The sequence below is a fragment of the Lagopus muta genome, chromosome 9, assembly GCF_023343835.1.
Source record: "Lagopus muta isolate bLagMut1 chromosome 9, bLagMut1 primary, whole genome shotgun sequence".
Taxonomy (NCBI): domain Eukaryota; kingdom Metazoa; phylum Chordata; class Aves; order Galliformes; family Phasianidae; genus Lagopus; species Lagopus muta.
In genome coordinates, this window is record NC_064441.1 from 4241307 (window position 1) to 4257306 (window position 16000).

The 16000-nt window shown below is 46.5% G+C and overlaps 1 long non-coding RNA gene across 1 annotated transcript; it reads left to right on the forward strand.

Annotated features, from left to right (window-relative positions):
* The first annotated feature begins 3901 nt into the window (after positions 1-3901).
* Positions 3902-9212, forward strand: LOC125697550 (uncharacterized). The gene is made up of 3 exons (XR_007378841.1): positions 3902-4124; positions 6265-6458; positions 7500-9212. It is a non-coding gene; the product is annotated as an uncharacterized LOC125697550 (long non-coding RNA).
* Positions 9213-16000: the final 6788 nt, after the last annotated feature.

Here is a 16000-nt window from a genome sequence, read left to right on the forward strand (position 1 = left end):
CCCCAGCGGCCTCCTCCGAGAATGGGTTTCGTCACCCTGCAGCCAGAGGGAGGGGGACGCTCCCCCTCTGCTTTCTGCCTGAGCCGCGCAGTGAGATTTGGGTGCTAATACTGTAATCCCGGAACAGGCAGAATTAAGACTTAAATGAAATGCTTCATGTATTGCAGCACGCCGTGTTGCCCAGCCTATCTGGGAGGAGTTAGATAGCAGGTGCAGGATGTATTTTGTGTTTTATATGCCTAGATGCTTTTGAGAATAGCTGTGCTTCACGGTCAGGATTATTCTCGTTTTCCCATCACGTTTTTAATTCTAGATTCTCGTTGTTTGCTTCCCTCCAGAATAGCTCCCTTCTGTATCTATCTGCATTACCATCTCACAAGCAAACTCAAAAGGGTTTCATCTCCAGGGATGTTTGGGGAGGATCATATTTCAGTTTCCATTACAGTGTCATGCTGAAACCCCTAATGTGACCCATTCCCAGCTGCATGGTGTGCCCTGGAGTTATTCATTCTCTAACCACGGAAACAAATGTCTGCTGGCAACAACAGAAAGAGATCCTTCAGCCCCAGTTCAGTTTGAGAAATCAGTGCCTGTGAGTGACCCAACAAAAACCACATCACTGGAGCTGACCTTCTGGGGACCTGTGAGCAGCACCACCGTGCAGAGGAGCCCTGCTGGGATGTGCAAGGTCCCGGCTTTGTGCAAGGCAGCAGACCACTGTCGTCTTTGAATCCCTTCCTAGCCCCATTTCCGTGGCTTCATAGATGACTGCCATAGTTCTCCAGGTTTCTTACCAGGTTCCTTCCTCTCTTCACCAGTGGTGTCACCATCAGCCCCCCAGACAATCTGCCACCACCCCAGTAGGGGAGCAAGTGCTGTGCCTGAGGCTTGCTTCAGCTCTCTCTCATTAATCCTCCCTGTGTTCTCATGAGCTCTGTTACTTCCAATCTTGCAGGAAGATGAATTTCTAAAGCTGCCTCTCCAGTGGTACTCTTCAATTTGATTAAATGCATCTGTCGTGTGTACAAAAAGCTGGATGAGGCCGAGGTACCCTCCAGACAAGTCTTATCACTGAGGTCGCCCTCATGTCAGGGTGAAATTGCCCATAACAGTCAAGCACACGACAGTGCTTTTGTGGCAGAATTTCTGTTCTCCCCATGCACTGAGTAGTTTCTATACCACTAGGATTTCTACTCGTTTTCCCAAAACAGCACGTGTCTGGCTGACCAGTCATTCAAATGCTTAATCCTATTTTGAATTTGAATCAGGCTTTGGCTTCAGTAATGTCTTACAGAGAGGATCTCTAAATCTCCCCAGAAATAAAAGTTTCCTCTCCATCTCCTTTATTTCACTGAGCTTTCCGCAGTGATGCTCCTTAATGTTTTGCTATCATCAGGACTGGCTTCAGAAGAGGTTGTCTGGGTGTCCCTTGGACTGACAGTGAGCTCTCAGCCTGTGCTATTGGGCATCCCACCACAGAGGTGCTCCCGTAAATCTTTTTCTAAACTGTTTCTGCTGAAAAAGGCAGATTCCACAGGACTGTCCTGTTGGTTTTGCAAAGATCCATTGATTCAAGTTATGCTTCAAAGAAAAAGCTATTTGAAGCAAAGTTGTAGAAGTATCTAGTTGTAGAAATAATCACATTCCAATCAGAAATCACATTTAGCCAGAGTGCTGGGCTCCTTTCTTTCTTCCTTTTGCATCAGTTGAAAACTCAGGGAGTTCCCTGCAGAGGTCAAAGAGATTTGGGCATTAGTATGGAAGGATAAGAAGAGGGATTAATCTCGCTGTCTCATCTTCTCCTGTGGTATGATGAGCACCAGAGTGAGGAAGGCTCATCCTGTAATTAAGCCCTGACTCGAGACTTGGCAGCTTCTTTACAGTTACTGCCTCTGTTACAGGTTTCTGAGTGAACTCCACGGTTCCTCGCAGTCCAAGGCTGGAAAATGAAGATGAAAATGTTGCCTGGAACCAGGCTATGTCTCATCTGCACAGAGTGTAATTCCTTTGGATTGGGGAATGTGCTTGTAATGCAAGCTGAGCCTGCCTCCTTTGGGTCTCAGGAATGCTCAGAATCATACAATCACTGACTGGTTTGTATTAGAAAGGACCTTAAAGCCCATCCAGCCCCAACCCCTGCCATGGGCTGGCTGCCTCACCAGCTCAGGCTGCCCAGGGCCCATCCATGCCCTTGGGCACCACCCTCTGAGTGAAAATTCCCCCCCAGCATCCAACCTAAGTCCCCCCTCTTTTAATTTAAAGCCAAACCATTGCCCAGAAGGGAAATTTACCATTTGGTTTCAGTTCACTTCTCCCAGCCTTTCTTGCTCGGTACTCCCCATGCTGGGCTGAATGGAGAAGACAGGTGGCAGCTCCATCAGACACATTCTCAGTTTGGGTAGAGCATGAAGGAAATCACTATCAGAGCTTGTGGGGACACAGTGAGACCTTGGGAATGGGCAGTGCAGAGTGCACAGAGAGTGTCTCATGGTGGACCGTGCTGCAGATGTGCCTGGGGGAGGCCAGGATAAAAGCTGCTGGAGAGAGAGGATTAAACAGTTCAGTGTCTGCAGGCTGCTTAAAGGACCACACACTATTTTTTCCTATTCATAAGATGCCTTTCAACAGCAAACCCAGACAGAAGCATTTGGTGCCATTCAGCTTTCTTTGGGTTTGATGGTAAAGCTTTGGGCGTGGTGAGTGCAGCATGTGCATTCAGGTCACACCATCCATCACGTGGAACGTGGGACATTGCTGAAGGCCAGCTCCCACTGTCCCAGTGGTGCAGGTGATGGCAGGGTTTGGTCTCAGTTTTCTGATTGTTCGGATTTTTAGACTCATCAGAACCATCACAGTTTATAGACCTTGTGTTTAATGATGTGGCCAGGACAGCGTGATATAGAAATCATTAATTTGGATCTTCTCCAAATGGTCTCCCTTGGTGTATTTTAGCATTTGCTTGTCAATTTTCACCCAGAGTCTGAGCCATTTCTGCTTGAACTGCAAATAGGGAAAATGAAAGGGGTAAGAAGAGGGAAAGGAAAATGAAAAGGGAATGTTACCTTGCAGTTTTAACAGGCAGCTTGGTTTATTCATCTTGCTACCAATGATGGATGGGGTTTTGCCCACACTGGGATTTGCTGAGAGGTTTGTATTTTCATCAGTTTTCACTTTGCATGCAAACGAGAGAGTTGATTGTCTGCTGCTGCTTTTGCACAGGAGCATAAAAAGCTCAAGTGAGGCAAGTGGGCAGCAAAAAGCTGCGTGTCTGGGATGAGAGCCCACCAACACCCCCAGGCTGACCCTTGGTAGCACCAACAGTTCAGCAGGAGAGCTGAACTCAGCTCAGAAATGGGCAACACTGCAGGAAAGGGAGGACTGTATGGGTCTGATCGTTTGTTATCATTGGGGTTCCCATTGATCTGCTATTCCCTGGAGATTTCTTTCTGCTGGAGGCAAAGGGCAGAGCTTGGGAAGGGTCAGCCCTGAGGATGAACGCATTACCCTGATTAAATTGTATTTTTCTTCAGACTGAATGCAGGTTCTGCAATGGATGAAGCTCAGCTGGGTCAGATGGGTCATTCCAGGTCTGTTCCAGCTTCAGATCCTGATTTTGTATCTCAGCTGAAGGACGGTGGGCAGAGCCTGCACCTCTCACATTGCTGTGGATTTAATATCTTAATGCAGCCTTGGCTGAACGCTGCTCCGAGCAGAGCACCTATTGAATTACCCACAGCACATCAGTTGAAATCTCCTGTTTGAGAACCCACAGAGCCTGACCCAGCTAAGCTTTCAGGAGAGGCTGATAAGATCTGAGCTTGTGGTAGCATAGCTTTAGGTTTTAATTGGGTATTCATTAAAGCATTGCCACCCGCCTCTCTTGACTGTGGGGGAGAGAGCTCACCAACACCTGCACCTCTCTCATCTGCACACCTGGGTGCTGGCATTCCCTGCACCACCAGGCAGAGTGGGGAAAGCTGTGTGAATTACTGAGTCCATTAGCAGCCCTCCTTTGCTGCACGGCTGTGAGCTTGTGATGAGAGAACCCCAAACAGGCTCCAAAAGTCACACGAGAGGGAAGATGAACCAGATGGCTTCTCTGCAAAATCAAGATTGGATTTTAGGTTAGTTTGTGTATTTTCTAGTCACTTAATATAGCCCTCTTTCTGTTTGTCGAGGCAAATAAGACAAGTCATTAATATGCACATCGTGGCAGTAAATAGGTTTCAAGCAAGCTTCTGCAGTGCTGGGGAGGATATTAGGGCTGGGTGTTCTCAGCAGTGATGAGCCAGCTAGTATGCAAAAAGCTTCTGCCCTTACAGCATAGGGAGAGGATTGGGAAGTTGAGAGAAAGAAAGGTTAATCAAGGGTTCAAAGCAGATAATGGCACTGCTTCTAATTCAGTTAGGTCTAATGCTAAAAATGCACATTTTTGGGAATGCTTTTTGAGGTCACCCAATTATAGGCATGGCGCAGCCCTCGAGATCATCTGGGCAGTGTACAAATGAAATGCTCTTCACATTGACCCACTCTGTATCTCTTTTTATTGCTATTTTTCTGGCCCTTTGCAGACTTCTAAACACTGTCTTTTAGAAATTACATTGCCTGGAAAAATCCACTGGGCTTTTCGGCAGAGGAGTTAATGGCTTTTATGAAGAGGTTTACCTAATGTGAGCTGATGTTTTTGGTCTCCTGAAACCAGTGCTGAACAGAGCTGGAAGTGAGTGTTAAAGATGGGCTGGTGCTGTCTCCTCTGTACTCAGTGTGGGAAAAGGAAGCGTTTTGCTGTGCCCTGCTTTTGAGGACAGCAAAAGTACATTTCAATTAAAAACCAGGAGTAGTGATTGAGTAATTTCTTAATGTGTCCAGTCAGTAAGAGAGAAATGAACGCCTCAATTAGACAAGCTGGATTCATCATTCTGGGAGGAAGGGAGGACAATGTCCTCACTGTCCACATAAAACATTATCACATAAAGCAGCATCGCTTCTGTCCAAACATACTCTTGTAATAGGCAATTTCTGACGTGTGTTTGCCTTTTTGGTTTACAAGAACAAAGGTAAACAAGGCCCCTGAAGAAGGTGGTTCAACCCCTTTCCTCCTGGCTGGTTCTCTCCTCCACCCCTTCCTCACCCATGGGTTGGACATCTGCAAAGGTCCTCATGGTGTACTGACGGTTGGACTAAGTGATCTTAGTGGACTTTTCCAACCTTCACGATTCTGTGGTTCTATGATTCTGTGACTCAGTGCCCTGTGCCACAGCTTGCACTGACATCCTGGATTCACCATATCTGGTTGCCCTCATACTTATTTCCACATCCACCTTCACCTCTTGATGTGGCACGCAGCCAATGTAATCTTTGAGCTGTATCTCAAAGACCTGCAGAGCCTCTGGCTGCTGGAGGGGAAGGTGAGGAGGGTGAATGAATGTCCCTGAGCCCTCCCTGGGGACAAGGACACTACTGCCCAGCCAGCTTGAGGACACTGAGGAATGGCACGTGCTGGGAGAATGGGATCATACAGGGAAAAGTGGTGCAGTGCCAGCTGGAGGGGTTAAAAGCAATGCTGTTTTCGGAGCAGACCTGTGAAGTAGGGAGAAATTAAAATGAGTTGTCCATTACTGAGTTTATTGTGCTGATACGTGTTTATTTGGAGTTCAGGATCTGAAGGCAGGCTGGGCTGCTAATTTTAGCACTACTGGATTTCTTGGAGTGTTTTTATTACACAGTTAAGGAGCAGGGAGAGTGATGCATAATGAAATTTTGCTGCTGGATGGCACGCAGTGCAGTGCCTATCCCAGCCTGCACCAGAACAGACCCTCAGGGGAGGATGCTGGGTGTCCCATCTCTCTACTTCCTGCAGAGAGTGGTTCTGTTTTTCAGGGAATGTCCCCTTTCCTGCAGGCATGGCTCTGAGGTGCATTACGCTGCAGCACAGCTGGTGCTGAGCACAGGCTGGTACCAGGTCACTGCCGTTGGCTTGACAACACGTGTGTTCTCCTTTTTGTTCTGTAAGCAAGAAACTCCAGTGCTGTGTTGACGCAGAGCAAGTAGCAATTCATTTGCAACTCCCCAAATGAAACTAAATTTCTCAGAATAAATTGAACATGAAAGCTGCATCTGAGCAAACCCAGTTTTCTGATGAATTGCTCAGTCCTGCTTGGAAACACAGGCATTCAACTTGAAGATAGCAACTTGCCGCCCCTGCCCACTCTCCCAAGTCCCCATTTGTAGCTCTTATCTAAACCAACTCTCCATTTTTTTCAGGGCTTCATATGATTTACAAGACATTGTTTCCTGCTGGCAGCAGATTGCATGCTTGCAAGGGGGACATTTGGAAAAAGGCAGAAGTGGAGTGACACCAACTGGCACAGCTACCCAGCTCTGTATGAGGACAACAAATGGGTGCTTCAACAGAAGTGTGCTTTCACACAGTGCAGTTAGAGATGTTCTTCCTTATGGTGAGTGATGGTCCGAAGGCAGGCAGCAAGGGATGGGTGAGAAGGGCAGCAGAGGCCATGGATTTTGCCATCACCTGCATGTGGGGATGCCCATGGTGGGGAAGGAGGTGTGTGCCCAAATCTGGTACAGAACATCAGGGCTGTGCCCCCATCCCTAAGGGCATTTCTAGTTGTATCTTCTTCAGTGGGGAGGAGTGCTGGGTATCCGTCAGTGGGTGCCACAATGCCAAAACCATCACAGGATATGCACAGACGTTGACCAGAGATGGGTTTGTGTTTTTTCTGCTTTATTGTTGCCCTTCTCTGACTTTGCTTCCCACCGACTCTGTAATTTCCTGTTAAAATATAACAGAAGGCCTGTGCATTTTAATCCCCTGTAATTGCAGCCCTGGTCACCTCGTCCATCCCATGCATTCCACCTCCACTTGCCCCTGGCCCTGCAGAAACACATCAACATGCTATTACACGAGGAGGCTGCGAGGGGCTCTTGTTCTCCTTTCCTCCATCCTCTCATTATTTTTAGAGCTCGAGGTTCCTTGCCTCCACCTAGTGCAGGCAGGGGCCATGAGAGCCACCCCCAGAGCAGGTATGACTCAGCCATGCAGTTCCAGGGCTCTTTGTGCAGTTTGGAGGAGGATGAGTCACAGAAGGCGAAGGCAGAGGCTCAGCTGGCAGGATCTGAAGGTGTGTGCTGAAGGTCCATGGCTTCCTACAGCGATCCCACCCCTGGCACTGGCTGTGCACTGTGGATGTGGGGCAACTGATCAGAGAGGTACAGAGTATCAAGTCAGCTGTGATTGAGAGAATTTTAAGAAAGAAGTTCTTTCTTAATTAGAAGGCTTGGGAAAATGGTTCTCTGTTAACACAACCTTTGTCAGCTTTCTGCAGCAGGGGCTCAGAGTGTTTCCACAAACCTCCTGCACACCAGCATGTAGCCCAGGAGTTCTGAAGTGACATTTTTCAGTCACTGAAAACCAGTGAAACAGGAATTGCCCTGATCAGCACTTATGTAGGAGATGATACTTATTTTTCTTGTCCTAGATATCAAGGAAAGAAGTGTCCATAGTTGTCTCCTGGAGACATTTTTCTACCCTGCTTCTACAGAGATCCTATCAAACAAAAGACATCTACCAATTGTTTCGTATTCCTTTGGACTCAACTCACTGTACAGGAGATGGATGAAGACTCAGAAGGCTTGAATGCATTGCCCATGAATCAGCAATGAGAACCAGTTGTTTTATGCTAACATAGAAGCAGACTACTCACCAGGTGGTTGTCCAATAGGAGAACTTTGGCTCCTGATGGGGAATGGTCTCAGTCTTGTGCTCATGCTGAACTAAATCCCAAGAGATGTGGGCATGTAACAAGTACAAGGATGGAGCAGGACTGCTGAATACGAATGCTGTACACTTAATGAGTCTGTAAGCAAAATAAGCCATTTTGGCCTCCCGATAAACATACACTATTGGGTTGAACAAGCAGTAGGCACTCACCAAAAGCCACCTCTTTCATGCTGACAGTGCTGAAAGTCATTTCCTGGTGCTTTTTGAGCAGAAAGGCTGCTATGCTAGTAGATACCTTCTCCATAACATCTTTATTCCTATGGAAAAGGTAGATTGGGAAACAGAAAACATTTTAGCTGTTACTCGAGTTTTGACCAAAGGCTCTGCACCAGCCATTAAAAACTTCACAGGAAAACACTGTAAGCATAGTTGTTGGCTTTTTGAGCAAGATTAAAAGTTTAAAACTCATGGCACGGAGCGAGTAAAAACAAACAAAAGAGCAGTCCTGCTGTCAAGTGTCCAGTCTATGCAGGAGACCAGCGACAGCCCACGGCCAATGCGTTGTATTGCTGGCAGATCTCTCGTGCTGGGTCTGTAGATTCTTGTCCAAAGCCCAGAACAATCAAGGCGCTCCTATTGAGTTCCTTGACCTTGGGATTAGGCAGGATGTAAAACAGGAGGACACGAGCAGCAATAACATGTTTTGGAAAAGTTATGCAAATGATGTTAAAGTACACAGTTTAAAATATTAGCTCTGGCAGAAGAAGACTGCTGAAGTTTCAGTCAACGGGAACAAATACTCAATAAATTAAAAACTCAAGATCTGGCTTTGAAACAATTGCTTTGTAAGCGAATGCTCCCTTTTGTGGTCTGCATGAAATGTGCTCGGGGAAGTGATCTGCAGGCAGATACTGCCATCATCAAATCCACCTGAAGAAATAGCTCCAACTTGCACTTCTGTTGCCATCCAGGAGCTTGACAGACAGCCGACAACTCTCACTGTCCTTTTCTGCATAACAGGGATCTTCCTAGAGCAGAGCTGTGACCCATTTGTGGCTGCAGGAGAAAAACTGTATCACTGCTGCCAGGTTAGAGCCCCTTGGTGTCAGCCCAGCACCCACCGTGAGCAGGGGTTGGCTCACATTGTACAATAAAAACCCAGTCCACTGTGGGATATGTATATTTTTTAAACTAATGCTATAAGTATGCATATCTTTGATGCTTTCAAAGCAAAGTCTAGATCACATAACACTGCATCCTGTGATGATTTCGATTATCTGGTAAATCTGCTGTGCTTTTATCCACCATGGATTCCTCTCCCTGAAAGGAGAAAAGAGGTCAGAAAAAAGCAAGAAGGAGCTGGCAAAAAAAAGCTCAGTTATTTGGCAAACAGTTAGTGGCAAGGAGCATGTTTATATAATTAAATTAGTAAAATGGGACCAGTCAGGGGTATATTGCTGCTGGGCAGGAGAGTGGCAACTGGAGTTGCTCTGGCTGCTGCTGTTGTTACTCCCTTGTCTGTCACAGCCAAACACCTCATGTTGTGTTCATCTTCTGAATGCTGATATAGGTACATAAACGTGCCTGTCCCATCTTACAAAGGGAGGAGGAAGACAACAAGGTTTTAAATGGATTTCCTTAGTCTGAGGGTGGCGTGAGAGTATGGGATGGGGAACAGATCTGCTGGCTCTGGCTGTCCTTCTCATCCCTTCAGTACAGGTTCTCCCTGTACCAGGCTGAAGCACAAATCCCCACTGCATTATTGAAGAACACAGGAACTTGATACAGCATTGGTCACTTTTTGCCAAGAGCTGAGGAAAAGGCAGAGCTCCTCTGCAGCTCAGATGCAGCAAAGCCCCAAGATCCCTCACTGCTGCTCCGCGCAGCAATCAGCTCAATACTGAGTGCATCGAGCCAGCTGCATGCATTTCACATCAATGGTCACTGCCCATCTGTCCTACTCCGTCAGAGCTTCTTCTCCCTCTTTCTTTGCTTAATCTCTCACAGGTAATGCAGTAATGTGGTGGATCTTACAAGAGTAACGCATCAAGAAAGAATCATAAGTGGAAAATTTTGCAAATTCAGACTTCCCAAAGATTGTAAAATGATGGTGAACTTAGAAGCCTTGGCTCACTTTTCACATTTGGCTGCAATGTTTCCCTGATTAAGGGCCGTGCACAGCCACAAACATGTTGCCCAGGTGGGAGCTGGGTCCTACCTACAAACTCCGGAGCCTGGAATCACACTGCCCAAGAAGGAGGTGAGTCCCCAGTGCTGCTTCTGTTCTGGGAGCCACCCATGAGACGCTTTTGGCCTGTGCCATTGGTATATCCACTGGGGTCAGAGACCCTGCCTGTGGGCAATGTGCACATAGCCTTTGTTTTACAGGTTGAGAGCTAATGGTTATGGTCATGGGTCATCCGATGCCAGCTGGCTGCTATCTGAAGGACAGTCCCAAGCATATTTAATTTATTAGCAGAGAGGCAGCCTAATTGAATTGACAGTCTGCTTACTGGGAACTGGGGATTCTTTCAAGATCTGATCATTTAATGGCAGCGAATCTCTGCCTCAGTGAAAACTTCTGGATTCGATCCAAAGTAAATTAGTCAAAAAGCAGAGCAAAAAACGTGCCCTGCAAACCTCCTACAGATTCTGAGCTGTGTATGAAGGGCTACAGAGGCAGCCTTTGTTGTTGTCCTCTTCCTTGTGGTCTTCCAGAGGATACACTGGGCAAATACCATGGGAATAAAGGAAATACTTTTGCCAACAGAAAAGCCACAGATAGTGGCAAAAGGGCAACCCTGCTAACAAGCTTGTAGATGGTATGTTCTGCCTTGGGCAGAAACTGCTGAGCATTATGTACAGTGCTTAAACTTGATTATTTCGTGTTGTGCAACTCTAATCACTTTTGAGCGTTAATGTATGCAAATTAGGAACAGGATTAAAATTATAATTGGGAGTGAAATGTGGTCTTTCTGATGAAGCATAAAATTAGCTGTGTCTCAGCAAAAACCCACCTGAACCGTGTATAGATAGGAGCTTCTTCCAGAGTTGGGGCACTGACTGATTTAGTTCAAATTTAGTTTAAAAACAAAAAAAAGAGAGAGATTTTAAGATACTTCCAATCCATCCAGCTGTGTGTGGTGTTTAGAGAGCTGCTAAGGCAATGTGTAAGAACCCACTCTGTTTTATTCTGTATGGATCAATGAGTCCATCTTTGCTTCAGAGAAGCTGTGTGTCGTCATTGCATTTTCAGAGAAGCAGCGGAGTTGTAGGGAAGTGTCAGAGATGGTAAGCATCACAAGAACGACGCATGCTGCATTTCATTCAAAATGACCTTCACATTAACTTCTAGCAGATAGGGTCTGACCAGAATAATGAATCAAAACTGAGTCACTAGGCACTAGTGCTGGCTGCCTGAATCACTCTGTGAGTCATGTTTCATCCAAGATATCTCTGTGGGCATTTGGGGAGTTCCTGTTAGCGCAGGACAGCTGCCTGGGCCAGGTGAGATGATGGGACTTTGGGATGTGCTACCGACAAAGGGGCCTCAAAGTAGATGGGAACATACAGGCAGCCATGTCTCATTGTGTTCTAGTGAGAAGCCATCCTATGTCTGTCCCTTGGCCGAGAGACACAGAGGAACATGGCTGAGAACAACACCTGGGAAAAGTTGTATTGAAGTCCAACTGTCAACCGCCACCAATGTGCTGCTGGAGGACCACGAACTACAGGGCTGACCTCTTCCAAACACTCAGATAATTGTAAGTTTCATTTCCACTGTTCTCAGCAAGTTGCCAGCTGAGCATACTTATAACCTGCAACAGGTCTGTTAATTCCTGCTTTGGTGGATGTGTTGTAACTCAGCACGGGATGATGAGGTGTAGTCTGGGAAGAACGTGTGCCAACAGCATTAGTGCCTGCTGATCAGCTATTGTAGGGAACGGGTAGTTTTCACAATGGGGTTTGCAATTTTATACTAAAATGTAATGTCTAGAAAATTAGTGGTTTGCTGTTTTAATCTGAGTATTCCAGGCAGGTAAGGTTAACATTGTAAAGATCGGCAAGGTTGAGCTGTTAGGTAGGTTAATGTGTTATGGAAGAAGCTTGCAGGGTGTAAGCAGGGTCTGATCAGAGTCCTGTGGTAGGTTGCACACATTTCCTGGCATCCTCGTCCTCCTCCAAACACAAAGTATATCCTATTCCTTTCTTTTCAATTTGGAATGTTTTGTGAGTTCAAAGCTGTGTTCAGGTGGACGTCTGAGCTGACATCTTCCATCCACATCATTTGTTTTGGCACTAGGTTTAACCCACAGCTCAGGCTACAGTGAGGAACAGGCAAACTGACTTAAGGAGAATAGAAGTTGGTGCAAATCCAAAGCCCTTGCAAGGAGCAAATGAGTAGCCCACTGCCTATTTTGTAGTCTCAGCATCATTAAAGCTCCATGGTAGCATCTAAACCTGCTCCAAATAACCTAAAATCAACATGTTTGTTAGATGAGACAAGGGTGTTGGCTGCGGTTATAGCTTTGTTTAATGGTTACTGTCTTGTCTTCCAGTTCTTTGTTTTCTTTTCATCAACAGATAACCAGCTCTTTCAAAGGGTGGGGGATACCTGCCAGGCATAGCATGCTTGGTTTACTTTCCTTCTGTGTAATCACTTCTGTCCTCATTTTTCATTAAAATTTATTTCCATTTCATCTTCCTAAAAACAAATGCATCTCTTTAAAGATGCGCCAAGACAACACAGAGAACCCCACAAGGCCACAGTGATGTCACATATGGACCTCATTGGCTATTTGCAATAGAAATACCTGAGCAGCAGTAAGTTATTTTTCCAGGGGCTGAGCTGGGCTTCCAGGGACTGGCAAGCTTCTAGTTGCATGTTGCCAGCCCTGTCTGACCTGTGCCTTCAGGTTTTAATTACTGCTCCACGTCATACCTATCTGCCCACAGTATTTAATGCCAACTGATAGATCTTATCTCCTTGGGAATTTTAGAGAAAGGCTCCCAGTAATGAAGACTGATGAATAAGTTTGCAGTGTGACCCTACAGTGGGTCTTCATGGGTTGAGTTCTAAGAGGGTGGACTGCTCTGCTCATCTCCATGGATGACTGCTAGGAAGCTCAGAGAAAAGAGTAAGGACTGTCTTATCTGCATTTAAATGCTTTTTTGCTTTATCCCTCATGGGTCTTTGCTTTATCCCCCATGGGAGGAGTTGGGGATTGCCAGAATTCAGACAATAAATGTTATAATTACTGCTGGGACACCGTGTCTTGAAGTAGGGATGAAGAATTTGTCTTGTAGTCAGTACAAATAAAGTCCTCTCTCCCTCTGTCTCTAACTGTGGAGGAGAAAAGAAGCAGTGCAATAAGGCCAACGCCTAAGAACAACACTGGAGTGAACATTCCCAGTATTTCCAAACAAGAACACTTCCCCTAGCAGCCACTCAAATTGATGTTAATTAGAAACAAGGATTCTGAATGACAAGTAAGAACGTGTTTAATTTGAGAAGAGCATCTTCAGTCTATTGCAAACCAGACAGAAGCGCTGTGGCGTTGAGATCATAGAAATGAGATCATAGAATTGGGATTACAGGATTATTAAGGTTAGAGAAAGTGTCTAAGATCCCCAAGTGCAACTCAAACCCATCCCACCATGTCCACTATTACTCAGTGCCACATCCCCATGGTCTTTGAACACCTCCGGGGGCAGTGACTCCACCACTTGCTGGGCAGCCTGTGCCAATGCCTGACCACTCTTCCCAGGAAGAAATCTTCCCTTATATCTAACCAGAACCTCCCGCGGTGCTACTTAAAGGCCATCATCTTACACCCTACGTACTGATGCCTGTCTGATAGCAGCTGATGAAATGGCAAAGCCACCACCTAGCTGAGAAGAAGCCACAGCTCCCTGCTCGCCTGGCCAGGTCACAGCCTTCTGCAGTCCATGCCCTGTGCTCCCAGCCCCACTCCCCTCTGTGATCCTACAACTCTGACCGGGACCAGGCTGCAGCCCTTACTCACCCAGTACATTATGTCTTCTCTTGAAGGCTGCCTCTCTAGAAAATAAACCAGGCCATTCACGCCAGCCCTCTGGCACCGGCCCTGAATGCAAATCCCAGGTTGCACAGCTTGCCCTGCTCTGCCTCGCATGCTCTGCACTGGGAGGTTTTTGTGCACAGGGACAAGTCCCCACTTTGTGCTGGACAAACAGTGACAGCTTTCTTTCTTGTTTGTTCAGTCTCAAAGACCCTCAGCATCCTGGTTTGAATCGAGTATTGTGGTTCCTCGCTGGCAGAAATGTAAATAACAAAGAAATTTCATGTATTTTAATTACCTGAAGGCGGCTGTTTTAATCGGGTGAATCCTCTCATGTGGTAAAAGTGACGTTGCTATGGAAACTGTATCTGCCAGGAGAGGTGACTCCAGCCTGCACACTGCCAGCAAGGGAAGCGGTGATGGGATGGCTGAGCCACTTGGCACAGCCCAGACCTCACAGTGGGAGCTCAGCCCAGTGTTGCATCTTTGTATGTACATGTGTGTGTAAGGCACGGATCTATCTAGGTAGGCCCCCTCCAACTGCACAGTGTTTGGAGCAGATATTTACCAAAAATACGCAGAGATGTTTCCCTGAACACTGATGGAGACCAAATGGTGGATGTGAGCACAGTGGGGCAATGAGTGGAGTGTTTCGGCAGTGGTAATGGTAGCAGTGCTCACCTCTGCTGGTGAAAATGTACAGGTAATGGTGGTGACTGTGTTGAAAAACAGTGTTTTGTAGCTGAGAATTTGCTCTATCAAACAGTGCTATTGTGCTCTTTTGTATCTGTTGTCATTTCCAAGGAAATAAATAGGAGGCATTATGTTTGGAGCAATCAATAGACATAAAGTGACCAGTGGGACAGCAGCTCCAGCCTGGGCTGAGCTGGGCAGCTCGGGTGTTTTGCAGCCCTATACAGCCTTGACTCTTTGTCTGGAATGTCACAAAACCACGGACAGCTTTGTCTGTTGCAGTGTTACAGCAGATCTGAGAAATCATTTCTCTGGGTGTTGGTGGCACTGAGCAGAGCAGAGCCCAGGGGTGGCCGTGCTGCTGCCCAGGGGACACACAGGCTTCCCTGCCCGCGGTTCGGCGTGTGGTTCAGAGCTGCTTTGTGGAAGGGTTTATTCATTTACTGAGCGGATGTGCTGATAAGAGCCCTGTGATAACTGGCAATAAAGCTATAATGACAATATGTTTCAATATATCAGCAAATACTCCTTTCTATGAAACCTTTTTCCCTTTTCTCTTCTGTAGATTAAAAGGAACTGCCTGGAAGGATGCTTTTCATTTCAGTTTATGCAAGCACACAGCATATGGCAGGTATCTGTCACACTTGAGGATGGGTTTTGCCTGGACCCAGCTTTCCTTGGAGGCACCACTGCAGCGCTGAGTGTTGATCAAGACCATTATGGAGAAAGGATGGTTATTTCAACCAATGCCATCAATGTGCTGACAGAATGTGAATGCAACAGTTACCTTTAATATAAGGCAAGGTCTGGTTTGTTATAACCAATATTACAACCAATACGCAGTTAGTATTGTCCTACAAGCTTGACTCGTATGAGGGAGACATTCAACAAGAAGGAAGACAACATGGAGGACTATTAGCTGCTGCCCAGGCCGTGCAGGTAATTGCCCAATTCCCTTTCTGAGATGGAGAGCTGTGCAGAAGAAACTGATAGAGAGGCACCAGCTGGGAGTGTTTGACTGCTGGGCACTGAAATACTGCAAACCATGTTTGGGTACTGCACTAATAGGTGAAATTAAAGTCATGTTCGTCACATAGCTCCTTCCTGGCTAGCTATGAATCATTAGTTTAAAAACAATTTCCTCATTATCTTTCCATTGCTGGAAAAGACAATGGGTTCTGTGAAGCTGTGGTTGTATCCCAGTTGATTTCCGTGCCCTCTGCTCCTCTCACACAGGGCTAGGTGGACTGTGCTCTGAAATACCCTGTTTCAGAAAGGGGAAATGCCCCAAACTGATATCTTTCATGTGATTTTGGCAAACATAGAAAGTGACATCGCTTTACTTCCCCACTGCACATGGCCTCGGCACCCAAACTGTGGTCCCCATAGCTGTCACCCCATAGCTAGGACTGCCCCAATGGCTCTGCCACTTTGTCCAGGAAGGAAAATCCACATTGTGCATGGGAGGGAAACATGGGAGAACCCCCAGCTCCACTTAGTGGGCAAAGCACAAACAACATATTTC